Source organism: Balaenoptera musculus, chromosome 8 (genome assembly GCF_009873245.2).
Source record: "Balaenoptera musculus isolate JJ_BM4_2016_0621 chromosome 8, mBalMus1.pri.v3, whole genome shotgun sequence".
NCBI classification, from domain to species: Eukaryota; Metazoa; Chordata; class Mammalia; order Artiodactyla; family Balaenopteridae; genus Balaenoptera; species Balaenoptera musculus.
This window is the reverse complement of record NC_045792.1, coordinates 85,501,679-85,509,695: the sequence shown is the minus strand read 5'-3', so window position 1 is coordinate 85,509,695 and position 8,017 is coordinate 85,501,679.

Genomic DNA, 8,017 nt, shown 5'->3' with positions numbered 1-8,017 from the left:
CACTGGTATAAAAACATGCTGTAACACCTTTCACCTTAAAATACACACACAAACCTTGCCTTCAACCACCCTTCAGCTAACCCGAGCACCTTTAAAGCAAAGCTTTTTGAAATAGTTATCTGCTTTTCTGTCAACTTCTGTTCTCTCCCTTGCTCATTGACCCACTCCGATCCAGCCGCATCAAGGCCACTGAAACTGCTTTACCAAGAATAAGAAATCCCCTGCATCCTCATCCTTTTGAATTCTTCCTTTGCTTTCTTTGCTCTAAGCGAAACCTGTCTCTCCCCTGGGGATACAATTTCCCCTGAAGCTCTCAGTGGTGGTTGTTTTCACTTCCTCTCTTACCCCTGGCCGTGGGGTGAGTGAATTCCTTGGACACTAAATGTCTTTCCCCTCCTCCTTGTTCCATTGTACTCAGCAAACCGTCAGTCACAGATGATTCCAGCTCTCTTCTGACTCCAAACCCACACCTGTGCGCCTTAATATGGCTGAAGGGAAACACAACCACGTCAAGGTCAAGTGGGCCTTTAACGCTGCTCGTGAATTTTACTTTGTTACCCTGGTTTCTTCATTCCCCTCCTCCCCTTGACAACTGTTTCTCTCTTCAGACTTCAAACACCTCGCTGCATATTCCCTCTTGGCTGATGACCTTGACTGCTATTTCACTGAAAAAAATAGAAACCACCAAGAAAGAACTTGCTTCCTCCTCTGCCTGCATATACTCTCGTGAAGAACTGTCCATGACTCCCACTGAGGCCAGCCTCTCCCCTTAAGCAGTAGATCTCCTCCCAATTCCAAAAACAATTCCCAGTTTCCTGGTGTCTTCCCCACCTTAACTCCATCCTTCCAGTCGCCCAGGCAGATAATCTTAGCCTCCTGCTTGGCGGTTTCTTTCACAGGCTACATCCAGCTAATTAGCAAATCCCATCAGCTTTAACATTGAGACTAGTCTCTAAGCCAGTGGTCCCCAACGTTTTTGGCACCAGGACCGGTTTTGTGGAAGACAATTTTTCCACAGACGGGGGGCGGCAGGAGGTCGGGGTGTGGGGGATGGTTCAGGCCGCTGTAATGCGAGCGATGGGGAGCGGCAGATGACGCTTCCATTGCTCGTCCCCCGCTCACCGCCTGCTGCGTGGCCCAGTTCCTAACAGGCTGCGGACCGGTACCGTGGTCCACGACCCAGGGCCTGGGGACCCCTGCTCTAAACTTCTCACTGCATTCACTTACCACCTGGCCCAAGGCCCACCATTTCTCACCTAAATTATAGCAATTGCCTCTTAACTAATTTCCCTGCTTCGGCCTTTGCTCGCCATCCTCATCCCTGGTCCCAACAGTGTCTGCTCTACACAGTAGCCTGCATGGCGCTCCTCTGCTCAAAACCCAGGCTTCCCATCCCACAGTGAAGGCTCCGATCCCCTCTCGCCTCATTCGGTCACCCTCCTCCTCACCTACTCTGCTGCAGCCACTCCAGCCTCCTCCTGAGTCTTCACAGCTTTCCAGGAACTTTCACACGTGTTCTTCCCTCTTTAAACCTCTTCCTCCAGACGCCTGCCTCGCTCATTCCCTCTGCTCGTTCAGGACTTCACAGATCACCTCTGTGCTGTCTTCCCTGATTACTCTATTTTATTTTATTATTTTATTTTTTTCAGTGCTCCGTAGCTTCGGAGTCTTTGCCCTTGCTGGGCCCTCTTCCTGGGATGCTCTTCCCATGTGTGGCTCCACGGCTATCTTCTAAAGGTCTTGCTTGTGTGAATTAGATCCTCCTCTGACTGCCAGCGACTGACAACGAGAAGGGCTTGCCCTCCCAGCACTATAGGCAAGATTCCATTTGCTAAGTTTGAATCTTTCAAGTAGGGCCCCAGTAAGGGTCCTTCCCCACCCCACACATGCCGCCCGCTCCCCCCAACCCCGGTGTCCTTCAAGTCAATTGAAGGAGACCGAGTGCCGTTCAGAAGCAAAGGGAAGCTTCCTTCCTTGATGTAACAACAGACAGGTGCAAGCCCCCAGTCCAGAGCCTGATTGGGCTTATTTGACATTGCAGCCCCACTCTCCACACCCAGAGCGCTCGCCTCTGCTTGCGTTTCCTGTAAAGGGCTCAGAATCAACTAGCATACTATAATTTAATTGTTTATCTTTTTCCCCCCTCACTAGAAGGTGAATCCCATGAGGACAGGGATTTTCCTCTGTTTTGTTCACAGGTGTATCTCTAGTCCCTTGAGCAGTATCTAGTACGGAGTTGGTACTTAGTAAATATCTGTTCAGTGAAAGGCGAAATGAGTGGCCAGTTCTCTGTATCTTATGCGCCTTTACGGTAGCTTTTTGTCAGAATGAGTGGCCAGTTCTCTGTATCTTATGCATCTTTACGGTAGCTTCACTGGTGATGACTCCCTCCTTGAAACTTTTCTCTAGGCTTCCGTGACCCCGAACTCATGCGATTTTCTACTTACCTCATTGGTCACTTCTGTGGTTCTTGAATACTTTTCCTCTGTCAGATGACTAAATGTTGGAGGGCCTCGGGACTCTCTGCCCTTAACTGTGTTCTCCACCTACACTTTTTTCCCAGGAAATCTCATTCAGCACCATAGCTTTAAACATTATCTATGTGCTGATGACTCACAGTGTTTTATCTCTAGCCCAGATGTCTCCCTTACATTCCACACATATCTCTCCACCTCCTACGCCTCACCCCTCACCCGTTGGATGTCTAATAGGCATCTGAAACCTACCTTGGCCCAAAACAGTGCCACTGATTTTTCTTCTGTATGAGGCATTATCCGCCCCCTCTCACCCCCAAACATTTTCTGGATGAGTACACCAAACCTCTTTGAGACAGACCTCTGTCTTGTTCACTACAACCAAGAAAAATGCCTCACACATTGTAAGCACTCCATAAATATGTGTTTTCTGGGTTCTTGGTGAAGGTTCCTCCACTGGGGAAAAATAGTTTTGGTCACTTCTGCTTAACCTCATTTTCCTCATTCTTAAGATGGAGCTAATGAAAGAGATAAAGTATGTGAAGGGACAAACCGCAGGGCTTGACCCATAGTAGTTACTCAATAAATATTAATTACCTTCCTTTCTATAAGTCCCATTTAATCCTCCTGAGAGGGTTTCAAAGTATTATCCCATTTTTTTAGATGAGGAGATTGAGCTCAGATAGGAATAATAAATATGTAGAATTTAAGAGAAAGAATGTAAACTTACCACAGTGCCTATCATATACTAGAAGTGCATTCAAACTATAAAGTTCCTTTCCTAAACACCCCTCACTTAGCTACCCTCGCGGTAATTGTAATGCAAGTAAGTCATTTAAGCTGTGCTGTAGTACAGCCTGTATCCGACTGTATTTTTTTTTACTACTAGACACACAGAAAAGATGAGCAAAACCTGATTTAGAGGTTGGGGAGACAGGTAGCTGGTGGAAGTCTGTATCTCCTAGTTAGTTTTTGTTGTTGTTAAAGAAGAATATGATCCCTATAATGTGACTGTTAGAAGCTGAGGTCCAAAGGTGATACACATACCGCTCAGGGAGGGCTTATTCTCAGCGTCTGGCACATGCATGTTCAGTGAATATTTGTGGAAGGGAGCAACAGACATTCTTTGCATGCCCTTGTGACTGTTTTTCTCTCAATTATCCCCACTTCTTTAAATAAGGAGGGGAAAGGTGGGTTATGAATGAAAGATTAAACTGGTAAGAGATCTAGATCAAACACTTTTATTTCACTAAGTGCAGGACATTCCATTCACTCCCAGATTGAATAAGGAATTAACATTTTAGTCAAGAGTATATTATTTGTTTCTCAAATGATTTTAGAGCCTTCTGGTCCCACCCAGCTCTCTTTTGTGAGAAGCAACTCAAAATACTATAGTTCCCCAGAGAATGTCCCAAACAATCAGAACAGAACGGTAAAGTCATAACCTTAAGGAGAGTTTCATCTTATATTTCAACTGGCTCAAATACTTCCCTTTTGATGAAGAAAACTGCCATATCTCATCAGCAATTCCAGGCAAGGTAGTCAGATATGGGACTTATAACATCGATATCACTTTTCAAGAAGCAATAAGAATTCTCCCACCACAGTTCTTTAAAACAGGACTACAAGACAAACAGAATTTGGTTTTTATTTCATTGCCCTATAATCTATAATCACTGAGTCATCACGTTTCGGATGATAATCAATGAACTAAGTATTCTTCTTTTGTGGTTATAAGTTATAAGCTGTGTTCATCTCTTTGTCGTAGTTGTCGCTAATCGTGTAATTTTATTGTTTGAAAGTATATTTTCTGAAAATTAAATAAACCTGACTAAAGAAAAAAATATAGTTTTCTTCCATTTATTTTCTTCTTGTTTAAAATTCTATAATTTTTTATTATTGGAATTTTAGAAACCAAAGAATAAGCAGGATGATTAAATATTGCATTAATTAATATTGTATCAACCTCCTCTATGATTGTTCTTGAAACTTTCTGATTTAGAAGTAAAGGTTGTGAATGAATTTCTTCAAGTCATCATAATGGTGCCCAGCCCAGGCCAGGTGTTAATGTAATAATCATAGCAGTCTCTATTTTTTAGGAGCCCAAGCACTAAGGTAAGGACCTTTAAATACATTACACCCAATTCTTATAATAGCCCTTCAAGGTATTATTACCCCCATTTAATACATGAGGCAAATTAAATTCAGAGGTTAAACTACCCAAGTAAAAAATTTACCAAGACCACCCAGCAAGCCCTCTGTGCTTTCCCACATCGATCAGTTTTATCTCATCAATACGATACTAATTGCTCTTATGGGTGTAAAGAGAGTTTTCCTCTTTAAGCATATGTGGCTTCTGAGATGATAGGCATTAGCGACTTAGGAAAAGAAGCTTCTCTGGCTTTACTGACCTAATAGTTCCCCAAATTTCTTTGGGGACCATTTATTAATCATGCATTCGGTTTCCATTTATTATTCAACTGTATGATTAGCTTTTACCCTTTAAAATATAAAGTATTCTCTTCCTTCTATTATTTTACTTATAATTTTACTAAGTACCTTTTATTTTCATGCTTGATATTATTTTTTATTGCAATTAGAGCCACATCTTTGAAAACGAAACCAAGAAATTGGTTTGTTTTTTGTTTGTATTGGTATACAGTGGAGCTTTATCTTAGGTTTGAAGGTTAATGAGTAAAGTGAAAATCTCCAATAGTCAAAATTACCTTTAAAAATCCTTTAAATCACCCATATAATCCTATACGTATAATTTGTGAATTTAACCTAGTTTCTTTCATTCTTTCAATAGTACGTGTTTATCGATGGCCCTCAATCCTACTTGTTTCCTTTCTTAAGGATATTGATCAAGCCATCACCAAACATTTATCTACTACTTGAACACTGTGTCTTAAAACTACTCACAAATGTTTCCACTGGTTTCACAAATGTTCATTCTTGGTTTCACGTTTCATTGCATCCATCACTTTTAATATAAGTAAAGAAAAAGGGGGATTGCCCTGGTGTATGACTCCTTTAAGTCAACTTAACATGATTCAATACCACTGTAATTGGAACTCACTGTCTAGCTAAGATCCGTTCCCTTCCCTTATGCATGCTTTCCAATTAATAAACTTTTCTTTCCCATGCTCTAAATACAAAAATCTTACGCTCACTTAGGCTTATATTATTTTATAAAAACTGGGTGAAAACCAAAATACCATATCCCAAGGAAATAACAGCATATTAGGGTAGCAAGTACTCTCTTGAAGCAGGCAGTTGTGTTGGTGTCAAATGTAAGGTTCCCAGTCGAAGCACTGATGACCATCTGTGAGCTCAAAAGTTTGGTATAAATGATCTAAAAGATGCCACAAGAATATGCCATGGACAAGAGAATGGAATACACATCCCCAGGACACTGAATGTTCCTGCCCAAATGGGAAATCGTTACCCCTCAAATGTTATTGTTGCAAACCTAGGATAGTAAGTAGATGTGAAGAGATATTGAATGAATGACTCTGGGCCTCCCAGCAATATTAAAGCAGATGGGAATTAGGAGTAAGATGAAGTGTCTGCCTCACCTCCTCCTAATTCCACAGAGAAAGAATTGAGCCTGGGAAGAATGAATGTCATGTTAGTTTTATATTATGGACATAGTTGGTCACGGTGGTTAACGGAGTAGGACTGGGAAAGTCTTAAATCCCTGTCTGGAACAGAATTGAAAGGGAGAGTTATAAATAAACAAATCAGTATTATATTACATTGCAAAGGAAGGGGTTGGGAAGAACAGGATTATAAAATCTTGTGAGGCAATAAATTTTATCTAATATTTCTTTATTAAATGCCTAATTTTTATGTCTTCCCATTAGCAAACTATGAATCACTTTATTCATTAATAACAATTGCATAAAATCTTATAGTCTAGCAAACACTTTCACTCTTCTAGTTATCTCAACAATCCTGTGATTTCAGTGTTATCACCATCTGCCAAAGAATACAAGTTTCTGGCAAACCAACGTCATGTCTTGTGGATTTCCATATCCTTGAGCCCACACGTAGTAAGGTGATCAAAAATGTTTGTTTCTTGAAGAATTCCCCCTGTTACAAATGAAAACATAAGTTCCAAACAGTTAACTTGTCCAAGCCCTGTGAGTGGTAGAGGTGGGAATTTGTCCTAGGCCTTTGACTCTAAATTCTGTGACATTTGCCCAACCTGGATGAACAAATATCTCTCAGCAAATGTAGATATATGCATTTGATTCCTAAATTTTTTAATTGTTCAAGATAATGTACATAGGGACATTTTCAGATTGACTTATCTGTTTTCTTTTTTTTTAACCTTTTTTTAATTGAACAGTTATTTACAACGTTGTGTTAGTTTCAGGTGTATAGCACAGTGATTCATTTATACATATATAGGATATCATTAAAAAAGCAATTATTTCCCTATCTCCCTCTACAATTCTTAAGAATGAACTTGTACAAGTTGATGAACCTGTATATTTCTGCCCTTTCCATTTTCTTCTAATAGTTCTTCATGGGTATGAGGATCCTGATAACCTCTGTCTCATGTAACCTAGAAATGTGTTCATTCTGTTTTAAATTCCAGCCTCTAAGGATTTGCACCTAAGTGACACTCTCCAATGACACTTTCAAAGCCATTCATTTTACAGGACGTCAGGTAGAATTCTGCCCTTTCAATTCCCTTGTTTTTAGCAATTTTGTATTTAATTTAATTGCATGGCATCTCTAACTAGTGAGTGATCTTATCACAAAATGGAATGAATAAACTCATTTCAATCTATATTCATCAATGTCATACCAGCAATCACATGTGCTTTTTTTTTTTTTCTTTTCAAATTAGTGTTTTTATTTTCTTTAGATAAATACCCAGAAGTGAAATTCCTGAAACATGGCAGTTTTAGTTTTAATTTTTTGAGGAAGTGTCATACTTTTTCCCATAGTGGCTGCACCGATTTACAGTCCTACCAACAGTGCACTTGGGTCCTCTTTTCTCCACATCCTAACAGATGTGAGGTGATAGCTCACTGTGGTTTTGATTTGCATTCCTTGATGATTAGTGATCTTGAGAATCTTTTCATGTACCTGTTCATCATCTGTATATCTTCTTTGATAAAATGTCTATTCAGATCTTCTGCTCATTTTTTAATTGGATTGTTTGTTTGTTTTTTGCTATTAAGCTGTATGAGTAATTTATATATTTTGGATATTAACCCCTTGTAAGATATATGATTTGCAAATACCTTTCTCCCATTCAGTAGATTGCCTTTCACTTTGTTGATGATCAAAGGCATATTTCTAAGGCAAACACAAAGTCATCTTTTAAAATAATGCCTAAAATTACTTGCAGTTAGGTATCTGTGATAATATGTATCAAATCTGGCCCATCACCTGTCTTTGTAAATAAAGTTTTGTTGGAATGCAGCATCACATGTGCTTTTTATAGAAAGTCTCTGAAAAAAACTTCTTTCCTCCATTTTCCTAAATTTCAGAACCTATTGTAATTTTCTCCTTTACCTCTTTTT